Genomic DNA, 25,563 nt, shown 5'->3' with positions numbered 1-25,563 from the left:
GTATGTCCATGAGTAGAGTGGTTTACTACACTAGAACCTTTAATAAGGTGTCCCCTGAATATGAGGTGATAGTAGTGTAAACATATTTTATCCTGTTAATGTCATTGGAAATTGCCTCCTTAATAGGCTCGTCCTCTTCCCAAAGGAAAGTTCTACCGAAATTGAGTAAGTAACTTCTTTCTTTGAACCAAACTAACACTAACACTTCTATATTATGAGAAATCAACCAATCAGGGCTGAGTATAATTAAAAGAGAAATACATCACTTGCTATTTGTGAATAAGTGCATTTTGTAGGATAGTAGATAATAAATAAATCATTTTGCTTGACAAATCCAAAAGAAGTAGTAGTAGTGGACCGGATCACTTGTGATCAAGCCATCAGCCAAGATGGCGAAAGCTAAAGAATTTGAGTAATTTCTTTTGGATTTGTCAAGCAAAATGATTTATTTATCACTTGCTATTATTCCATCTTGATAACCGACTGGTGTGGACAAGTCTTGTGTAGTATATTGTATTCCACGGACTGGATCTACCGTTGTAGAAGGTTCTGTGTAAATAAAAAAAAATGACGTTATACGCAAAATAATTCAATTCTAAGTTGACTTTCAGCATTTTACCCGATTTGTTTTAATTATTATTATTTCTGATTGTTAATGAAATGGAGTAGAATTATAGAATAGGCTACCTCTTTTAATGTGACGGAGATAAATCTTTTTTTTTTTTTGGGTTACACATCCAAAATCCAGATTTTTGTTAAATTTATGTATAATAATTATTAAGAAAATGATATTTAATAGTAGAAGTGGAAATTATTATATCATGAATAATGCATGAGAATAATTATTTTCATGTTAAAGATAGATCATCTATTTCCTAAATAAAAGTTAATCTAACCCTCTAAAAAATCTAAACTATTAAATGAAGGCAGCACTCAGTTGGTGAAGTACTTGGCAAAATATTGGCACAGAGGGCGCATGTTGATATTTTGGTCTTTGTTATTTTTTAAGTTATTAGGCCTATATAATTATTATATTGTATAAACGGAGACATTTGGGCTGGCCAGATTTTTTTTGTTTTTCTGAAAAGTCTGATATTTGGAATGTATTTTGAATGGTAAAAAATGAATTTGGGACTATTTAGAATTCAAGAAAAGTCTGGTATAGGGAGAGTTTCCAGAAACTCCGATATTGGGAGAGTTGGCTGTGGGCCTATTATCAAGGCTCATTTGGGCGTGGGGAGGTGTATATCTTTAGGGACCAGGGAAAACAAAAAGGATGACAACACTTACCTCTAAAAACAAAACTGATAATATAAAAAGGATCAAAATAATAATAATAAAAAAAATACTCGTCCCATGTGACATGGCATTCGGTAGGCCAACTACTTGATGGATTCTGAAGTGTGAGGAGAGGACCAGTAGCATTTAAATCCAATTGTCCGTTTATTGACTCTATATTCTGACCAACTGGACAGGTCGATCCTATTAGGAAGAGAAAAATGTTTTTAAAAAACTGTTTATATCTTTTTCAAAATACAAAGGAAGCATTTCAATTGTTTATTCAACATACTGTGGTAACTAATTTTTGTTTAATTGGAAAAAAAGAGTATTATTTTAACTTGTTTCAATGTAGACCGATTATGATAAACTGCAATAAACAATGTGTAACATTTTACCAAAAACGGGTAATATAAAAGAAAAAAACAAAAATGTTTATCACTCAGTGGTTCAAACGGCTTAATAACAACAGGTTTCCCGTGCCAATCGCAAGGGTATTTATAACATTTTTTCTTTTCATAAATTTTTGCAATAGGGTCTGAATAATATGTTTTTAAACATAATATGGGCCTAATATTTACATCTTTGCAGTCAGTTTTTCAAAAATATTCTCACTTTGAGTGCCCAGATTAGGCCTAAAGTCCCTACCACAAAATCAGATAGATTTGATCAGTTTAAGATGTCAAACGCAATATATTAGATTATTATCAAGTGCAATTTCCAAAACCACTAGAAAAAAAAACCATTAGATTATTTTAGTGTCATTTTTTATTTTTATGTACAGTATATACTTCATAATTATATGTACTAAGGGAGTTCCTAAATATATGGGCCAGGGAAAGGATATTTAATAGTACTATTGTATGTTTCTCTGTTTGAAGAATAATATTTAATGAAGTAATGAATATTTTTAACTATATAACACCTAAATAAATTCCTGCCATTTGATTGGACGATTGTGGGTCACATGATGTGAATAGTACGCACTATTACACGATCGTTTAATAGTACTCTTTTTGTGTTTGGAAAATATTTCTTTTATACTATTGCTTTTGAAATACAACAGCACCACACATTTTGTACTTTCGCCGCAATTGAATTTTTGGCGATGGAAGTAAATTTTTGGAGAGTTATATGTACTGAGTTCCAGTTGCCTGTCAACGTTTCGTATTTAGCTAGGCCTAGGCTAGGAATGTTAGTATAAGGCTAGACTTAGGCGTTTTAGGCTTGCTAGGCCTAGGATGGTTTGGTCGTTTGTTGACATAATTAACACTACAGTAGGGATGTTTTTAAAATCCATATGAATCTAATATAATATTATTACAAACCAAATGTTACTTTGTTAATAAATGTGTGTGTGTGAATCAAATTTTTAATTGATTCAAATTCAAAACAGAAATCTATTTAGATATTATATAAAACAAATAATGAATGTTTATATTCGTGTAATGGTACAAATAATGGTATTTGGTGATGATGAAAGGTTATAATATCAACACGGCTTTGCCTCGTTGAAATATAACCTTTCATCATTCACCTCATGCCATTATTTGTACCATTACACTCATAAAAATTCATTATTTGTATCACTGTATTGTCCTCTAAAAACATGAACAATGAAGATTATTAAATTCAAACTTTGAATAGGCCATTTTTTTATTTTAACAAAGTTATTCACTTAGAAAAAATATATTTTCACTTATAAAATGAAAAAATAAATGGTTAAATTCAATCAAAAATCCATTGGCTTTTTTAGCTTTAAATTACAGTTTTTTCAGGTAAATAATTTTTTTTCAATTCAATTTTTGGTCAAAGTGGATAACTATTATATGACATTAAAATAGCATATTAAACAAAAACATTTTTTTTAGGGGGAAATCAGTTTTAATTTCTACAAGAAATAAATATACTTCCATAATACCTTGTGCAGTAGATTCACTGACTTCTGCTGTAGGACCTAATTAGAAAAAACATTAAAAGTATAAACAAGTATAAGCTTTAAGATACTTCACAAACCCTTCTTATGTCAATCTTAAATTCATTTGATTGATGGATGTAAGCCAGGACTTTTGAAAGCACATTGTTGTTCCTATTATTGAGGGCACCTCGTCCAGTGCTCTCTTTGACCTGAGGAATGGCATAGGTCAATACGTCTGAGGCAGATTCTAGATGTAGGGGCTGCCATAAGAAGAGTCAGCAGGGGTGTCACGAAACCTAAGACCACGAAAGCTAAGACCCCCTAAACCTAAGATCACGAAAGCTAAGACCCAAGACCTAAGATTACAAATTCTAAGATATACTACAGCTTAAAAACAATACTTGTTTATCCATACATAATTTTAAACACAGTAGGTTTCATTTATTACCATAAATATAATTTAATACCACCGCAAAACATAGATAAACTCACATTATTTTCGCCCGTTGAGTAAATGTATATTTTTTCTTTACAACAAACAAACTTGACGGGGTGTTTGTTTGTATATATTTACTCCACTGTGTTGGTTCAGAGGATGTTTTTCTTACGCACCTGCCTTTCTTGTATTTTGACTCCAAATTTGTTGACTAACTTTATCCTGAACACCACACTTTAAAAATTAGGACTTATAAGTACTTTCAGAAGGAGAAACACATAATAACAAATAAATAAATCCTTTAAATTTATGATTTTACAGATGTGTTTCTTTGAGACTTTGTATCCTGTAATGTAACTCCTCGAGCTCCCCATGCTCAATGTTTTTGTTTCTATGGAGCGCCAAAAGATCAACAATAATAGTACAAGTATAAAAACAGAAAGAAAACGAAACAAAAAAAAACTTATCATGATTTTTTAATTAAAATTTATTTGCCAGTATTTATTTCCTCGTACTTGCATGATTATACTATTATCATTACAATTTTAATTTTACATTGTTCCATCCACACTGTAGATGGACTCCACAGAGTTTTCAGCCCTCTATATAATGTTTGCTCTTTTGACGTTCCATAGAAACAAAAACATTGAACATGGGGTAGGCCTACTGTACTGTAGGCTAGTCATTTTGTGTGCGAGAAAAACGTCTGTAAAATCATCAATTTAAAAATGTATTTGTTACTTTTTATGTGATTCTTTTTCATGAAAGTGCCAATTCTAAGGTGTGGTATTCAGAATAAATGCTGGGAGTTAAAATACAAGCAAGGCAGGTGCGAAAGATAAATATTTGTAATCTTAGGTCTTGGGTCTTAGCTTTCGTGATCTTAGGTCTTAGGGGGTCTTAGCTTTCGTGGTCTTAGGTTTCGTGACACCCGAGTTAGCAGTGCTGATTTCAAATTCCAGATGGTCTCCCATCCTAGCTCTGGCCGGGTCCAACGTGGCTTAACTTCTGTTCGGTAATCTGAAGAACCGGTGTTTCAACGTGGTAAGGTCGTTAACGTATAACCTTCTCGAGACAGTATTTACGGAAGCCCGTTCGGGCCACAAGTTAACTATATTTTAAAAGCTGTTATCTGGCGGCCGCCACTTAATTATCTGGCGGCCGCCACTTAATTATCTGGCGGCCGCCACTTAATTATCTGGCGGCCACCACTTAATTATCTGGCGGCCGCCACTTAATTATCTGGCGGCCGCCACTTAATTATCTGGCAGCCGCCACTTAATTATCTGGCGGCCGCCACTTAATAATTAGTACATGTCCCATCACGTGACATGTACGTGCATTGGATCAGAGGCGATGTTGCATGCAATAAAATATGGAACACCAGTAATCTCTTCACATGCGGTGACGTCATGCTCTCAAACTATTTCATTATGCTCTTATACCGCACACCATTATCTTATACTCATTCCTAATGCTCTTATGTGCATAACTAATGCTCTTATACTCATTCTTAATGCTCTTATAATCTTTCTTAATGCTTTTATACTCTTTCTTAAAGCTCAAATACTCTTTCGTCATGCTCTTATGTGACTTTCCATGCTCTTATACTCTTTCGTCATTCTAAATTATGCGACGTATCATGCTCTTATGAGGTAACTAAAAATGCATCGACACATTCTCGACGCACGTGGCGCACTACTTCAAATGTAAAATAATCGACGGCTGTACAAATAAGTCTAGGAAAGTTACAATTATCTTAGTTATCTGGCGGCCGCCAGATAATTAAGTGGCGGCCGCCAGATAATTAAGTGGCGGCTGCCAGATAATTAAGTGGCGGCCGCCAGATAATTAAGTGGCGGCCGCCAGATAATTAAGTGGCGGTCGCCAGATAACAGCTTTTAAAATATAGTTAACTTGTGGCCCGAACGGGCTTCCGTAAGTATTAGTGTTCGTTACACACATTCAACTGCACTCAGGGGCATCAAGTTGACGCCCCTTGCTGTCGAACGTTTGACATTTATGATGCTCAGACGTTTTATACAAAAAATCACTATAACAATTAAAAAATCAGAGACAAAAAGATAATACTTCCCTCTTAAACCGAATTGAATTCTATATTTATAGGTTTGGAACATCCCATCCCATTTGATATAGCACTCGGTATATACATCTTCAATAGACGCTTTCAGTAGGGCAAGACGAAGTTGATTAAAACGTAATGTTCCGTTTGTTGCCTCTATATACGGGACATCTGGACAGGTTGATTCTACTAATAAAGTGAGAGATAAGTTAGTATTATAGCGCCACCTATTGTTCTTAAATAACGTCCACCAACGAGTAACTTACCATGCTATTTATAAATAGCCCAATATAACATAAAAACAATACTATAAATAGGATAAAGATCTGTCTACACTATCAAACTTGTTTGATAAAAAAAGTGTGATGTGCACAAATATGGTGATGATATGCACAGATATGATAGTGATATGACATTATCATGTCCATATTATGGACACATCGCATTTTGTTGTCATATAAAGTTTGATATAGTCTGGGCTCCAGACGGAGTTTTTTCTTAATATTAGTAAAAATATAAATATTTTTGCACATATGGCGTTTCATAGTTGTATTACTTGAGTTTGGATTTTCAGAAAAAAATCAAAACGACGACGTGTGGTGGAATGACATAAAAAAGACAATAAATACAGACTTGGAGCAAGTCTAAGTTTGATAGTGTAGACAGAGCTTTACTGACATTTCAATTTGTAGCTCATAGCATCCATCACTATACGAGATAACCACATTGTTTTTACTTTATTTTATTTATTTCCTTTTATTGCATCAAGTAAGCAGTGATGAAGTTGACATAAATATAATAGTAAATATGTAAACACATAGTATAACACAGTCCAAACAAGTAATACTAAAATATATCATAGTCCACAAATCAGTCTTTCAATGGCCATCATAGTACATCCAGTAACACAAACCAATAGAGGTTCACAATTTGCTTATCATAACTCAGCTACTGATCATTCACCAATCATTGAAAACTCCGTGGAAAGTAATGAAATTTTTTTGTGCGTTGTGTCTGGACTTTGGGGAGGGTGAACGATCTAACACGTCGGAGCTGATGGTTGTGTGTGGGAGGTTTAGGTAAGAGAGAGTGTAATATATACTTGACTCTTTAGTGCTAATGTCGAGCCTGAAATGTACATCGTCATGGCATATTATTCATGTTTTAGTTATGTCCATACGCTGCATTAAGAAAATTAATTTTTAACTTAACATTTAGTTAGTTTGATTATGTTATGTTTAATTTCTTTGAATAAACTAATGTCTGTTACAACATTTCTGTAACATCACTAATACGTTTGATGATAATAAAAGTAGAATGATTCTACAAAAGTAAAAAAAAAAATCTTAGGCCTATTTCATTTAGTTATTTTCAATTCAAATTTCAACATTTTGTTTTCAATTGATATTTCATAAAAACATTTTCCCAATAATTATGTAGATAAAACAGTGGCAGATTGATATTAAGCGGTGTTATTAATACCACTGCGTGTATTTTTATTTATTTTTTTATGTGAAATCTATACATCCACACTATACTTAGTCACAAATATATAGTTTCATATCAAATTTATAACTTACGCATGGAAGCTTTGCAAACAGTCCAATATAAAATCAAAACAATATGGTTGCAATATTCAAATTCCATGTAACTTGTTAAGCTACCTGACTATTATAAATGAACAACACAGCAAAAAATACGGATTTCTTCTTGATTTAGAGCTTATTATGGTTGAGTCTCTGAAGATCTCCGTGGTAACAATACTATTATTTTCATTTCAATTGGTTTTATTGGAAATACTGTGAATGGCAAACGTCCATTATTACTCTTGTATTGTGTTTTAACAGTGAGATATTTTTTTCTTGTTGGTTATATTTAACTAAAAACTATCATTTTCATGTCAATTTGTTTTATTGTGAATACTATGACTGCTCAGAACATTCAACATCATTAATATGCCTTCAATGTAACATTTATATAAGGACCACCTGAATAGTTTGTGTTATATTAAAAAATATTTTGTTGGTTCAATTCATATATTAACATTTGTTTTTCAATTAATATCTCATCAACACATTTTCCCTAATCATTTATGTAATAAAACAATACAAATGTACTATTTTCGTTTTAAACATACGCCCGTTTGTGAAATGTGTACATTCAGACCATACTGTCTAAAATTAATGAATGCATTTCTGCTTAGTGGAGAGAAAATTTAGATTGATATTGATATTATATTTATGTGATTCTTATTTTAACACTAAAATATATAGTAACTAATACCCCTTTCACACCAAAACTCCGGAGTGTCTCCGGAGACACCCCGGGGTTTATGACCATTCGAAACGTCGAGAAACTCCGGAGATACCCCTTTCACACCAACCTAGCAACTCCGGGTTTATTGATAAATGCGGTACACCACGTGTAGTTCTGAAAAGAACTGTTCAGTTTCTTAAAGTTTCAATCAACACGCTTTAATCGTCCTCAGGAGTAAAAATGCAAACGAAATCTAGGAACTTGGGAACATTAATGGACGTGTGAAAGCTAAAACAATAACAAGGCTTAATAGTGGACAGGGATGAAAACTAGATATAGGAGAGTCTTGTTTCTCGAGAAAAATGGTGAATGGAAACTAGCCAAGAAGGTCCAGGACTTCCTACTTTCTCATCATCAAAGTAACGCAAAATATGGTGACATAAACGCAGTTGAGTTAAGTTGAACTGTTCTACTAATGATAATCAAAGTATATAAATGATTGTAACTTCAATAAACTTAACTGTTTTTTGTAGAACCACACACGTGGTTTACCACAGACTTTATAATATCAACAAATTGATTTTCGCCATGAAAACTTTTAAACAATGTATAACTTACAAAATGCTTTACAAACTACAAAATGCTTTACAAACGGCAAAATATGAAATAGAAATGAGTTTTAAATATTGAAATTTCATTTTGTAGCTTATAGAAATACCAGACCAGGCCGACTACAACCTGTCTATCATCCTTTTTTAGAGCTAATATAGTATTTACATCTCCATGGTAACACTAAACGATAATTTTCATGTCAATTTGTTTTATTGTGAATACATGAATGCTCAGAACTTTCATTATCTATTGTAGTGTGTGAACAGATAATCTTGTTTTTTCTCTCTTTGATTGTCTACTTTAAAGCTCTCTGTCTACATTATGAAACTAGCCAAAAAAGGTGTGATGTGTCCAAATATGGTATTGATATACTCAAATATGGTAATGATATGACGTCATCATGTCTATATAGGCCTATAGGCACATCACATTTTTGGTCACATAAAGTTTTTGTAGTGTAGATAGAGCTTTAACTTGTTTTCAATTCAATTTTCAACATTTCTTTTTCTTTCAAGAAATCTTATAAAACACCTAGACAAATCCATCCTCTGCGTGCCCCCCTCTTTTTTTCTTCTCGTAACATAATACTGATTGTTAGATCATTCGCGGTACTATATACGTACCATTTATTTGTATCAACAACAAAATAATACAGTATTTCTTTCACAAGAATATTTCTATAAACTTATTTGATACAAAACGGGTATGCAATGAGCCGAAGCTCTTAAACGCATCTTAGGTATTACATTGGCATTAAAAATTGTATTATATCTGAAAATAAAACAAAATGGTGAATATGCCATTTTGTCAGACAGTGGTTTCTAGTTAATTTAACAGTTAATTTTATTTCATTTTTTTAAAATGAGTGAAATAAATATGTTTGTTTCTATATATGTTATTAAAATAAAGGAAGAAAATATTCTGCAAATTTATTACTATTATTGAGTGTGGTATACAGTAAATTGAGAGAACATAATTGTGTTGAAAGCAGTGTTCAATTATGACATGGAATAAAATGCCCAATAATGATCTCTATATTGAATACTTAGCTAGGACCCACAACTACATATGTATCTTGCTTAAACTATACTTAAGTAAAAAATACAAGTTCAAGTTAAAATTTATTGTCAAATGCAAAGTAAATGAAATTTGCCTTCCAAGGTTCAAATTACACTAAAAATAACAACAGTTAAAAACATACAATACTGTACAATGGATAAGATAATATATAAGAAAATATGCTATGTATAAAACATTATGAACAGTATAAATATTAAAATACTATATAAAGAATAAAATATAAAACGTCTCAAGTTATCTTTTAAATTGCACTTACCAACTATATTTCATCACAGTAAACACATAATCGCCACAATGGTATCCGCTTGTTAACAGCATACACACAAAAGCACAAGCCTACTGAGTCAAGCAAGAAGCATGCTTAACAAGCATAATTTGCATATATACGTAGAGCACCTGTAAAACATAGATACTGTATACGCTTCAGTGATTCAGAGCAATTACAACATTTCCTCTAAGGCAACTACCAAGAAAGTGACACCCAATGGGCAAAAACAACTTTCTTGATTATTACGACATAGTAGGTTGTCTAGTGTAGTTTTCCTAGAGGATAGTTGTTCTAAGTGTGTAGTTGTCATCATGGGGGAAAATTAGTTATTTGGATGTAGCTTTGTGGTTAACATGATTGCCTTCCAATCCCAGAGTCCAGGGTTCAGTCCTAACCTAGTTCAAATCCACTCCACTCCCCAAGCCTCAATTGAGAGACTTAGTTTATAAGCACGATGAATAATAAATAGTTTATCCTTCCTATAATTGGCGAGTTGCTTGCGTTTAGAGGGGTATAAATATACATTTTAAACAACACATTTTTCTTTGCAGAAAAGATTTATTTTGAAACACCTTTACATACTTTTTATTTTTAATTACTCCATTTTATCAAAAAGCCATTGCATTTCATAAACAAAATTTTGTTGTTGAAATCCATCTCACACATTGATGATACAGGATGTCAGCCTAGGTCAAACCTTGTTTCGCGTCATAACAGGAAACGTTCTGATTGGATACAACATTGAATTACAATTGTACGCTAAAATGGTATTATCAACCGTTTTTCACTAATAACAAGCGTCATACAACGCGTTGTACGCTAATCCCCAACTGTTCAGACACACATTATTTTAGCGTCTAACGCCAGCCATGACTCTGAACATTATCATATTTAAAATGACTTTTGTATCTCACCTAATTGGGATCTCTGCAACTTTTCATATTATTTTCCTTGATGTAATCCGTTTTATATTTTAAGGACACTTACCAAGATAAATGTAATGTGTAAATACATTATAATTATTATGGGGAACTGGTTTCTCCAAATTAAAACCAAGAAATAAAAGGCATTAAAAATTGTCTTTCTTTTTTCTTTTAATTAATACATTAATAAGTTAAATGTTTAAAAAGCATAATGATAGACTACCAGAGTCCTTATTCATATGACGGTAACATTGTATCACTATACATTACTATATATGAGTTAAACATTAAAAATATTTCATAAAAGATTAAATTGCTATTACAAAACATTAATTATTTGTTTTAAAACACACATAAGTAATTGTGTTTAATTAATTATTATTTTGGTTTTGATCTGTACTGTAGGCCTAGATTAAAGAATGCCAAAACGGCCGGCTGTAGCCTACTGTACAAAGCAGATTAATATGCATGCGAATAAACATGTAAAATGGCTGACGTTCAACAGTTTTTTCTGTGTGAAGTAGAGTAGCAAAACAACAGTCATCCTTAGTGGACAACAGTAATTGTGACAAATTTAGCCTACACGGTCATCGAATAAAGTGTGCTGCTTCTCTCTTGGTTCAGATGTGAAATGACCTCTCAAATTCTGGCCACAGGGAAGAGCAATTTTTGGTGTCGAATTACCTAACGGCCTATCGAGAGGCAGACAAATAGACGACTGTTGAATAGAACCATTGATTATCCTTGTTTTGTTGAATAGAACAAAATTACCAATGAAATCAACACATTGAATGAAATGTTATACTTAGTTCAGTCCAGTTCATGACGAGTGATCACAGTTGCTGTTTTTTTCTAGTACACCGGCTAACCCCCTACTCGTCTCGAAAGATGTACTAGAGGTTCTTTAAAGTGCACATGAACCAGATGTGTACACTGAACCTACGGTTTATAGACCTTTTCTGAGAAAACTCGTTCAACCATCATAACCATGGAGCGAGTGAGCCTCGAACTCTTGCCAATATTATGGCTACATATCGGCCACTCACTCGCTCCAACAATGTCGTCTCGGGTCACAAGATCCGTATGCATAACAATGATAATAATTCATGCATTTATGTAAATTTCATCAAAAAGTTCAAATGGTGCTATGATAAGTTTGAATTTAGTTTACAATACAATATTTCATTTAAAAAGTTTAAGTGACGCATAGAAAGATCTATATTATTCTAATAAATTTTAATTTATTACACCTTCTCCTTCTAAACAGTCCTCTTCATCCATCATCCGGCTATGTTAGTACGCCAAATTCCAATATCTCTTTGCGATGGCCAAATGCCACGTTCAGTCAATTTGCGGTCATATTCTTTACGTCAAAATCGAGGTTAAAGCACGTTTAGATAGTGCAAGTCTTGAAGGGTATACCTCTAGTTTATTTTAAATACAATACACTACAATTGTATCAACACTTCTTTAATGAATAACAAGGCCACATAGATGGCTGCAGTCGCGTGCTCAAGTTACCGTAGTGTTTACCGACCGACCGACCAACCGACCGACATGGCGAGCTGTAGACTAGAGTAGACTAGTATACAATTAATCAATGTTTATGAGTGTAATGATACAAATAATGGCATGAAGTGAATGATGAAAGGTTATATATCAACGAGGCGACAGCCGAGTTGATATATAACCTTTCATCATTCACCAAATTACACGAATATAAAACATCTAATCTAAATAGATTCCTGTCATTTATCAAATAAAAGGTAGGCGTAGCTAAGGGAAGGCCTACCTTATTGATTCACAGTGATTAAAACAGTAACATTTGGTTTTTAATAATCATATTAAATATTACTATTTATATAGATTTTATAAATGCACCTACTGTTAGTGTTAATTATGTCAACAAACGACCAAATAAGCCTAGGCCTAGCAAGGTTAAAACACCTAGGCCTAATACTACTAGGCCTCTGAAAGACAGCAACACGACAGGCAACTGAAACTCATCTAGGCTAATTATTTTTTTTCCAACGATGTTAATTTAAATGCTTCTTTGATCTAAATTAGTACATATATATCTCACCAAAAATGTACTTCCATCGCTAAACCAGTCATAACAATAACATTGGCGGCGAAAGTACCAAATAGGTGGTGCTGTTGTATTTCAAAAGCAATAGACTAAAAAATATTTTCCAAAAACGCGAACAGATTTTTTTTTCGTACACTGAAAAGTACTATTAAACGATGATTTAATAGGTATAGAGCGGTAATTCGCGGTCATATTAGTTGGACGCGTACATCTCTGGTTTAATTTAAAATATTATACGATACAATTAAAATTTAATTTATAAAGAAACTAGGCCTAGAGGTATAATAGCCTAAAAGCCTTACACACAATTGTGAAAATGTCATGATATGCTCAATTAACCCATAAACAGTTATAGCTTAAATTAAACATTACGACCGATTGCAGTGTCATGTGAACATCAAATTGATCGTGACGTGCCTTTTTAAAATCCGTGAACAGAAGGCGTTTATTTTGTGTAAAATACAGTAAAACAAGGCCATATACATGGCTGCAGTCGCGTGCTCAAAGTTAGTGTTTACCGACCAACCAACCGACCGACAAAGGGAGCTGTAGAGTCGCGTTCCATGCACGCGACTAAAAATAGTGAACGTATGTGGCGAGGCGGTTTATTCGAAGAAAAAATAACCTCTTCCACACGCTTATTATAAAGATATTATAAGAAGGTGGTGAGTGGGAGGAGGTAATATTTGACATGTGTTAATTGTGATGAGGATGAACCTTACTATACTATAAAACTATTTTGTAGAGAGGCTCTTGCTTGACACGATGGTTATCCACTGCTAGGATGAATAACTTTGTATACTACGGCAGATCACAGACGCTTCGCTTGTCTTTTTTCCCCACATTGATGTGTAACGACCCTAGAATATTAATTGATCCGTTGACCCAGTGTTTGTTTGAACCTTGTTTGAAACATTTCTTTATCTGAAAAGAAACATAATGATCATATTATTGTATCTACACTTCCTCCAAGTTTGTATTCATTGTCTTTTTTTTAATTTATTTGTTTTTATTTCGATTTTTGTCTGAAAAGTATCCAAGCTCAAGTAGTATACGTATGAAACGCCATATGTACCAAAATATTTATCTTGTTCCTAATATATTTCTAATAATATTAAGACAAAACTCCGTCTGGAACCAAGACAAAACTCCGTCTGGAACCAAGACTATATTGTATCATGAATATACTAAACAATTATCTATGTAAATTAGCATTTGTTTTTTTCCAAATAGTTGGCCTAAACTAAAAACAATATGAAAAACAAATCTAGTATTAATAGTGATCTTACTATTGCCGTTTCATGTTTGTCAAATTCAACATTTTATAAATATGATAAAAGATGTGAACAATTTGAGACTAAAACGGCAAACCCTAAGCCTTGACAAAAATGAGTATCGCAAACAAATACAATGTTTAATCCGTTATATACGCACCACTAATGAAATAAAAGTGTAAAGGTTCAGTCAATAAAATATGTTTACAAATTGAAATACCACTAAATCTTTTAAAATAAAAATGTCTATGGGCTGGAATAGATGGGCTGGAATGGATGGGCTAGAATGGATGGGCTGGAATGGATGGGCTGGAATGGATGGGCTGGAATGGATGGGCTGGAATGGATGGGCTGGAATGGATGGACTGGAATGGATGGGCAGGAATGGATGGGCAGGAATGGATGGGCAGGAATGGATGGGCTGGAATGGATGGGCTGGAATGGATGGGCAGGAATGGATGGGCAGGAATGGATGGGCAGGAATGGATGGGCTGGAATGGATGGACTGGAATGGATGGGCAGGAATGGATGGGCAGGAATGGATGGGCAGGAATGGATGGGCTGCAATGGATGGGCTGGGATGGATGGGCAGGAATGGACATTACCAATGTCACATGATACAAAATCAACCAATCAAGTAAAATAGCATTTTAAATTTAATAGAGAAAATATCACTTACAGTTTTGGTTTTAACTTGTTGGGTGGTAGTTGTGACAACAACTTGTTTAGTATATTGTGTTTCAATGACTGTAGGCCTACCTTCTGTTGTAGGAGGTACTGTAAAGAAAAAAACAAATGACAAAAATAAGGTTAAATACAGTTAATAGGCAATGTTGGGAGAATATTTTCGTCGTGTTAAAAGTTTGACTATCCTATATGGAAATATAGTTTTTTATACTCAACTTTTATTTCGCAAATTCAATGCATATAAAAACAACATTTAGTATAAACAAATATAGAAATAATGTAAAATGCCAGACCAGCAGGCATATAATTTGGAATTTAATAGAAGTTTTCACAATCAAATTATCAGATAAAATACGTAACAAAAAAAGAATTCAATTAGACCCAAATTAGAAATACCCAAATTAACATTTCAGAAGCACTACCGAATTTACTAAAATTCAGCAACATACGCAAAGAAACACACTTTTAAAAGAATGAAATGTTTGCTTAGTGTTATGAAACCAAAGACTACTACAATAGAAACTCGTGCAGGGAACACTTGAACAATAAAATCAGAACATTTAAAAAATTTACGACATAGAACATTAGATCTAATACACAACAAACGGTACTGTTACTCTGAGAAATAAAATAAAACAAATGACCAAGGTAAGTAATAGGCCTATTACTATTATTGAAATATTTCCACCCCTTTAATATGAATTTATTTTGTTTCTTTTTGACTGTTAATAAGTCCGTAGAATTTGTACTGCTTGATGTTTTGTAATTGTGAACCATTATTAACTTTTTGTATCTGTATATATATTGTAACTACGGTATACTGTATGACTATATTTTGTAAACATTTTCTATGGGACGAACCTCTTGTTACGAGAGTGTTCCTCCGTTTTAAAGGAGAGTAACCAATAAATACTATTATTATTATTACAAACAAAATCAAACTGATTGCCACATAATGAGACAAGAGGTATTATCGGATGTGTAAAACATAGCACCAGCCCTTAAATCGGTATAAATATGTATTGCCATACCTTGTGTAGTGGTAGATTCTCTGTTTATACGTACTGGAAAGCTAGATTCTATAGAGTAGAAAACAAAATGATAGAAAGAAATTATCACACTTTGTGGTATTAAATTTGCCACGTTGTCCAAACAATTACCGTTTATAACGATTTAATAAACTTACTGTACATTTTACTTACATAAAACAAGAAAAGAAAGAAAGAGAACTATAGGATAATTAAGTAATGCTGTCTTTGATAAAATAATATTTCTAAAAATCAAATGACGTCATAATCAATAATAGCAATAAAATCGTTGCATGTCACTATGCTATGCTATTACTAATCATAAAGTCATTTGATTGGACTTAGCAGCATAAACAGTTATCCTAATAGTTCTAGGATGAAACGTTTTTTATTTCACTTTATTTATCTGTAGGAAAAATGCATATTGATCGTTATCTTCCTAGCTTAACTCGACAAAAATACTAGCCATACTACCAGCGTTTTACTGTATTTAAAAAGTGTGAGGTACAAATCATCAAAGAAAGAAAATCAAAGTATAGTAATTTATTGATAGCAACAGCCTTTATAAAAAGCACAATAAAAAGTGCATTATACAAAACCAAAATGTAAGAATGTAAATAAAACAATCGTTATAATGTACACATTTTTAACAACATTTCAATTAATATTATACTTATTTTGACATTAACTCCTTTAAACTTGAATTAAGAAGTTTATTTCTAGATAAATTTTATCCTAATGTACGTATATATTTAACAATATTAACTTTTAATGTTACGAATTTCTTGTTTTTACTGTTTTTAGTTAACTTAGTGTGTAAACTTTTCTAGGCCAACAAAATAAATGTTATTAAATAGAAATACATTTTGTAAATCATCTCAATTTGATTTTTACCTGACCTAAACAACAAAATAGATTAATGACCATGTGTAATGCTTCTTTGTAGTATATTTTCTCCAACAATAGTTTATTGATTTTGTATGGTACATAAATAATGTAGTATGATACAGCAACCAACGCATTTGAATGAAAAATACTTTATCACATTCTTTGAGAAAAAAGAGAAACAAAATGGTAAAAAATCTTACCGCTTACACCGAAATAAACGGATTGTAAAAAAATGTCATCCACTGTGATATGGCACTCAATACGTTCACCACCTGAAGGATTCTGATGTGTGAAGTCAAATCTACCATCTTTATATCCAAAATAACTCAATGTTCCATTTGTTGACTTCATATAAGGTTTATTTGGACATTCTATTAAAGTGAAGAGAAAATAAAATTAATATATTTTTGATACCTACATCAAAATATCGTAACATATTTTAACACTATAATGAATCAATACATACTAGTTTGTTCGTTTGTTTGTATTTTCTATTTGTTATGTTGTAGGCCTACGTTTCTAGTCCTATGGTGGTGGATAATTGTGGAAGAGAAGGGGAGAGAGGAGACTAATTTTTGAGTTGGGCCGGAGATTCCATGAGCATAAAATCATAGAATACTTTTCTCAAATATAGCAGTGTGTATAGTGTTTAATGGACTCATCAAGTTTTATCTACCACTGTAGGCCTATAATTACTATCATGGTGACGTAAAAAAGGAGGTTTATTGGCAAATGATCTCTCTCTCTCTAATATTTCAATTTTTCTGACCTGATCTACAACATAACGTATAAGCTATTAGCTTACGATTCTAAGTAACTACACTACAAATATATTTATTAAAATAATTTCATTTGGATCCAATAATTAATGTGTACATTTCTATTTCGTTGATCCTCCTATATGAGAAATAGATAAGTACTTTATTAATTATTTAAATTATTTTAAAACAGAAATTTAAATTTAACGCATAGATTAAAATAGTTTATTCTGAAGAAACAAATCGGCCAGCTTAAAATAAGTTATCATACCTTGTGTAGTAGGTATAATATTACTGACGGGACTTGTTGTATTAGGTCTATATTCTGTAAGTAGAAAATAGATAGATAATAGATTTTCTTTCTTTATGGCCGACGTCTGTCGCGAACAACAATGTCATTTAGACTTACATTCATCTTAACCAGGAGAGGCATAAGCCAATATGTCTGATATGAAGCAGGGGCTGCCATAAGAGTCAGAAGTGCGGATTTTAAATGCTTATGGGACCCCCATAGGCCCTACATCACCCGATATTCCCAGATGGTCTCCCATCCAAGCTCTAACCGGGCCCAACGTTGCTTAACTTTAGGTGATCTGAGAGAACAGGTGTTTCAACCTGGTGGTAAGGCTGTATAAAAATAACACATTTTCTTAGGGAGCAATCATAGAAATGCAAAGGTTTAGCGTTCCAAATGGAAAGTCTAACACATAAATCACTGTGAATTTGAAAATGTCACTTACACACTTTTACTCTAATTTTTAGAATTGTTATAGCTCAAGTTACTTACTACTTTTATCAAACAAACATTCGACAAATACTTTCAGTTAAAAAATACATTAGACTATAAACAATAATTATAAATATATTTGTATTCAAAAAGATTGTTATATAAGTAATGTAAATTGATAATACATTGATTAAAAAGCAGTAGGTAAGAATATTAAACAAGAAATATTTCTTACAAAAAACGCCGCGTAACTTTTTGACTGGACAGTTGTAAGAACAGTCTTCATTAATCTAATATAATAGGTCGGCCAATCAAAACGCAAGTGAACAATTGGGACTTTACTTGTGATTTATGTCATTGGCCTGTCAGCACAGTCGTTTCTTTCTAGAATTAAACGCACAAACTTGTATTGGGAATAATGTATGTTTATGTGGTTATTACTATCGCATTTAGGTATTGATAATACAGTAATAATAATATGGCTTTTGAATATATAATTACTGTCTGTAGAATAACATTTATACATTCGGTTCGCGATGAAAAGTTATATGAATGGATTTGTAATAGGTATTTATAATAATAGTATATGGGTTGTATTATTGCTAAGCTATCACCAAATCGCGTTATAACATTATTTCTCAGGGTTTTTTGCACCATTTATCAATACCAAACGCGTATCGGTATTATAGTTTTTAATGAATCATTACATTAATAAAAATACCCAATTAAATCAATCGCGTCAGTCCAATTCCGACTTAGGTTTCGATCACATAGTTCTGTGTCTACACTGTCCCAACTAGTTTAACAAAAAAAGTGTGATGTGCCCAAATATTGTAGTGATATGCCCGAATATCGTAGTGATATGACATCGTCATGTCTATATAATATGGGCACATCATATTTAGTTTGATAGTATAGACAGAGCATAAGGATTATATTTAAAAAATGTTTTCTTACATTTTGAACGGAAGTATTTATTTGTTTATAAGCCCAATTTTCCAGTCTTAATTTTACATTTTGAAAAAAAATATTTATTTTTTTATAAGCCAAATTTTCCAGTCTTAATTTTACATTTTGAAAAAAAAAGGATTTTATTTGTTGATAAGCCCTATTGTGCAGTCTTATTTTACATTTTGAACGAAAGTATTTATTTGTTGATAAGCCCAATTTTGCAGTCTTATTTTACATTTTAAACGAAAGTATTTATTTGTTGATAAGCCGAATTTTCCAGTTTAATAATAATGACCCCTTCCACAGTGCTTATACCATATACATTTTACATGATATTGACCGTGGGTTCTTTACGCCTCTGATGCATTTGTTTTTATTGTACCTTTTTAATAAATTATTATATGTTTAGGCCTAATCACACCAAATTTAATGAAACGGTCAGATTCCGATTTCAATTGAACGAAAGTAGTACTGTATTTATTATTCATTGATAAGCCAAGGGTCCCATGGCGTTAGCCGATATCTTGAGCATTTGACTCATGTAACACAAATCATTCTTCAAAATCTAAAGAAAGAACCTCACACGTCTTTTTTGTGAGTGATACACTATGGATATGCCCACGGAAATAATATGTGGACATTGCAAACAATCATAGGCCTACAGTAACAAACATAACATGGCTAATAAGCATAACATTCAGACTTGCTTGTTTTTTAGTGGATTTTTATTTACTTTAGCATGTAGAATAAAACTAGTAACAGTGGCTATATTAATAATTATACTGATTATCCTTGATGTTATCGCGTCTAATAATAAAATATTCTGTTGTTGATAAGCCCAATTTTTCAGCCTTGATTTTACATTTTGAACGAAAGTATTTATTTGTTGATAAGCCCAATTTTGCAGTCTTAATAATGACCCTTCCACAGTGCATTTTATTTGATATTGACCGAGTGTTTTTACGCCTCTATAGCCACTGATCAATACAATAATTAATGTACTTTTTTAAATGAATATTGAAATGTTTCAACATACCCAATTCAAAAAACCAATGTATCATTGCAACCCAACTATGGGATGAATTCACGACTTGGTGGGAAAATATTTCAAAAAACAAAGATTAACCTTGATAAGACATCCATATTATTTGGTTACAATACAGAAAATCATGATATGCTATTACATTTATGTATTTTGTTGATTAAGAAAATTATATTTAGCGAGTCCAACTAATAAAATCGGAATGATCAATTAATTGAACATTTACAGCATAAGGCCCATACACTAGGACGATAACGATCGACGATAAATAGACAAATGTGCATTTTTAATACATAAACCAAAAGAAATATAAACAATTCCTTTGATGAAAATTATATTTTCACACGTCCCAACCAAACGACGTCATGATTAGTAAGACCAATAATATCGTGACAATACAGCGATTTTATTGTTTTTATTTATCATGACGTCATTTGATTGGAATTTGAAAAACATTATTTTTATCAAAGACAGCATAAATGATTATCCTATAGGTCTAGAACGAAAACCTTTCTAATTTCTTTTGGTTTATGTAAAAAAAATGCATGCTATATATTTATCGTCCGTCGTTATCGTCATAGTGTAATTGGGCCTTTATACAAAAAAAATAAATTGATTACGAAGTTACATGTCATTTTCACCTATCACCAAAAAACTAACCTTTTCAACACTAATTGTTACGAAGCCAATTTATATTATATATTTCATTAAAACTGAACTTTACGGTAAATGAAGAGTAAGTATCAGTTAATATGAATAATATAACTAGTAGGTCTATGAACTTGCGTCCAGACACAGAACTGTGACATTACTATCATAAATGTTGAAACCACTTATAAAACCTTTTTTTAAAGAAAATATAATTGTGTTAGGAGAACTAATAAACAAATAGATACAAACCTTTTTCTGGATTAATTAATGGAGCAGGCGTTCCTAATAATCTGCTGCTGCTACCTAGACTGATTGTTCACGTTCTGACGATAATTTATTGGACCCCCCCATGGCATCTGATAACCAAAAAAAAATTTACCAGGACTGTTTCAATGATTTAATATCTGACGGCGTATTATTATAACATTGGCCTAGATTGACAGTCAAAAGAAAGTCATTGTAAATACCTCCCTTTATGTTGACAGAGCCAAAATAAAGTTTTTACCATTATCGAATGATTATTTGACAGTGACTTATTATAATACCGGCCTGGTTGACAGCAAAAACGAAGTTATTATTTATTGAACAAGATTTTACAGATTTCCGTCTACATCTCAATAATACTGTATTATCAGCAAAGGCTTTCATATAGACTCTCTTCTCCCAGACGTTTTTTGGGTCCAGCATCTACCTATAAATTATAGTCGAGTTTCCAAATTCACAAAACTGTCAGCCTTAGATACTAAAGCTACCGCTATGAAACAGCTTATTAATGAATGTGTCCTCCTGGGACATAGCTGGCTAGAGCCGCGGCGCGAAAAGCTTGTTTTCCTATGTATATACATAACAATCTAACGCCGACCCCGGATTTCCGTTATGGAATACAAAATGAAAGAAAGTGCTACATTCTTTAAAAGAAGACCTGTAGTTTAGACTTTGAAAATTAAGCAAAGCAAAGATGTTTTAGTGTAAACAGTTTACTATTCTACTGCTACTAAAACGAGACACAACATGATGACACTCACCTCTTAAACCGAAATGAATATTGAATTGATCATCCCAATACCATGCGATTTGACACACAGTAGGTCCACCACTTGATGGATTCTGAAGTGTGAGGTTAAGATTACCATAATAATAAGAATAATCAAATTTTCTCTCTATTGACTCTATATATTTGTCATCCGGACAGTTAGTCTTCTTCATATCTATTATTAAACGGAAGAAACAAATTTGATAAATCAATACATGTATTTGTGTGTATTTTTTTCATTATCTTAACTAAAATATAGAAACTGTATACTAACCATCTTGTGCTTTACAAAAAACCCAATAAATAATAAAAACAAGAAATTTCCAATACTCAAACTTCATTTTGTAAACAACTTCTCTAGGGGCGGATCCAAAATTTTGTGAAAAGGGGGAGGAGGCGCAACTGTAGAGAGTCCCCCAGAGCCATATATATTTTTATATATAATATGGCTCTGGAGTCCCCGCGTGCACCCCCTTGAATCTGCCTCTGTTCTCCATCTCCTTGCTTTAGGGAATATACGAGTCTTTGCAACTTCGCTAACATCTCCATGGTAACACTAAACAATTATTTTCATGTTAATTTGTTTTTAATTAATTTCTATATATAAATTTACGTAAGGGCAAAATTTGGTAATTTGCGAGTTATTTCTAGAATGTTTACTCGATGGTATATAAAGTTGGTTCGTACTTTCGGTACTGATTTTAACCACCTGATGTAACCCTGTTTAGTAATTAAATTGAGTTAGATAATTAGTTATTGACAATTAAAACGAATTTAGGTTCAACGATTTGCCCCAAATAGGGGTGTTTTCCGATCGTGCTATACATTGTCTATTGGATGTCCTCTTGAAAAACACCCGCTTACAATAATACGAGGATGCTTTGCATTTTCCTATCTCCTCCTACGATAATTGTTTTTAATGGCTGAAAACTGGTTGGACAGCTCGAGTACAGTATCATAATATTGAAGACAGGCCGATTTTCTTGAAAAAATACTATTTTTATAGATTTAATATACGTTTATACAACTGTATTGATTTGCTATGAATGGAACATTCCAATATAACTATTTTGTTTAACCATGGACGTATACCTCCATGGTTTAACACAAGTAGGTAAATTTATGGGGCCTTGGAGAATAAACATAAATAGTATTGCAATGCTATACAATAGTGTAAATAGGTATTTAACCACTTTTGATTGCCATTTGAATCGCAAATTTCTTATTGTGATGTGAGTGTTGGTACTGTTAAATATAAAAAACAAAAATACAAATAAACTTTATTACTGTGAGTGTGGGTAGCCGCTACTGTTAGATTATAAACACATAATATACAAAATACACTATATTACTGACAGTTGCTTCTCAAAGTTTGTATTAAATAATAATTACAAACGTAGTGTATCTTTACATGTACTTTACTATTTAATAAAGTATTAAATCGCAATTGTTTTACTGTATTTAGTGGTATATTATTTATAGGCCTATAAAACAAAGAAATAATATTTCATTACTGAGTGGATAAAGAATATGTTTAAAATTGTTCCTCTTTGTACCCATCCTCTTCCCCATCCCTCAACTCTAATTTGTCATACAAAACACTTGGGTTTGTTTAAAATGAGTCCAAATCATTCATTTTGTGACAAGTTTCTCTTTCGGAATTAATTCCCAGGGTGCTAATTTTGGTTGACTACATAAATCATTGTGTCTATTCGTTTCTGTATTGGATTAGTGAATACAAAATACAGTGTATTTTAGTCCTGGGGTACGTACATTTGAAATCGCCAGTTTTTTTACGCTGAAATTACTGTGTATTCGAGAACCATTTGTGGGCACGACCTAGATGGTTTATGTATACATTGAGGAGGAATAAAAATGTTTTTGACGAAGTGTAAGTATGTATATTTTGTAGTCTTTTCTAATATCTACCTGTTTATTGTTTTTCTTAATTACATTTATTCACATTTTTGGAATTGCCTCAACAAGTATATTGTATTCACTAATCCAATTTATTTTTATAATAATGTTAACAGCAAAAAAATCAATCCAAAATATTACTGATTAAGTATCTTTTAACTTTAATTCCTTCCATTTTTTTATATATACTATATGTTTTGTAGATAGTTACCTTTTTGTAAATGTGTGTGTACTAATGTAAATTACTTTGTTAGTTGTCTTTGAATTATTGTTTATTATATTGTTAATGTTTCTCTACTAAACCACTTTTTAGAAATCAATGCTTTAGCACTGAAAGTGTCATTCAGTAAAGACAGAATAAATAAATAAATAAAATAGTCGATTATGTATCTGCAAAATCAACCAATTTAGACTGTATAAAAACAAACCAACAAGCTCATTTCAGGTGAATATATATATACAAATAAACTCATGCGGGGTGTATAAAGAGATCAACCCATGTTACGAACATGCCAAACCCATTCGGATTGTAAGCCTCTATAAACCAAATACAATCAACCCATCGGGATGTGTAGAGAACAAATTGACCCATTCAGAGTATTTGCTTGTCAGTAATTATACGGCATATACCTCAGAATTGATTCTGCAATTGTCTCGAAAGTATTTTTTTTAAATTGTTTTATATTATTTTATATATTTATTATTTTTTTATATTTTTTTATTTATATAATTTTAAACCATGGATACACTATACTAGTCGAAATGAATATCTTAATATCTCTCAAAAATTGACGGCCAATAACTTACTGCAGTCATTTTGAAGCGAACTTGCTGACTTGCGTAGGTCGACTTAGAACGAAAAAAAAAATGAAATAGGGGTTACTATTAGAGTCACAAAAACTATTGACAAAATGCCACTAAAATCAACATTTTTGTTGCTTTTAACACGATTTATTCCTTAAAATAGGCATTTTTTCACAATGTGACGATGATCGGCCTTATTTGTAAGTACCCCAGCTTAGTATGCCTAGATTATTGATTCAACTTTAGTTCAAAATAAGGATATTTTAATACCATTGACAGTTTCGGCCACAAGTAGCGACATAGCGACCAGAGACTACGAGACCATGTTCGCGGACTCTTTTCCCCATTACCTCTACTTTATATGTCAGTCGATTTTAAAAATGTTTCCTTACAGTAGTAGCCGTTTATTGCTGAAATACAATGCAAATACACAACAATAAGATACAAAATGTGACGCTTTTATTATCTGTACACGTAATTTGGCAGCTTATGGAAGAACTATAAATTACTCCAGTGGCTTTTACTGTATACATTAACACTTATCTGTAGGACTTTCATTACAAAAGTTTAATTGGCCTTGAATGACAAAAATCGAAAACTAACAAGCTATATGGAGACAAAATGTTAAGGTGTGTAACGTTTGATTATATTGATCAATAAACTGGAAATTAGCAAACTCGGGTGGTCCAACGTTGACAATCCCGAATACGATGATGCAATGGGAATTGTAATTATAATGTGATGTAAGTACTGGAAAGTAAAATTAAAATGCATAACATACTTTTTGATTACAAATTAGGAAATCCAGAGTAAACAAATGAAATGGCTGTGAAACACACGTCGTATGCTTACGTCGATTT

At 32.2% G+C, this 25,563-nt stretch overlaps 1 long non-coding RNA gene across 1 annotated transcript; it reads right to left on the bottom strand.

Moving 5' to 3' along the window:
• Positions 1–361: 361 nt before the first annotated feature.
• Positions 362–3,339, bottom strand: LOC140058515 (uncharacterized). The gene is made up of 3 exons (XR_011847016.1): positions 3,200–3,339; positions 1,291–1,482; positions 362–549 (listed from the first exon to the last, which is right to left on the bottom strand). It is a non-coding gene; the product is annotated as an uncharacterized lncRNA (long non-coding RNA).
• Between the last annotated feature and the right edge of the window lie 22,224 nt (positions 3,340–25,563).

The sequence above is a fragment of the Antedon mediterranea genome, chromosome 9, assembly GCF_964355755.1.
Source record: "Antedon mediterranea chromosome 9, ecAntMedi1.1, whole genome shotgun sequence".
NCBI lineage: Eukaryota > Metazoa > Echinodermata > Crinoidea > Comatulida > Antedonidae > Antedon > Antedon mediterranea.
This window is presented reverse-complemented; position numbering and strand designations above follow the sequence as displayed.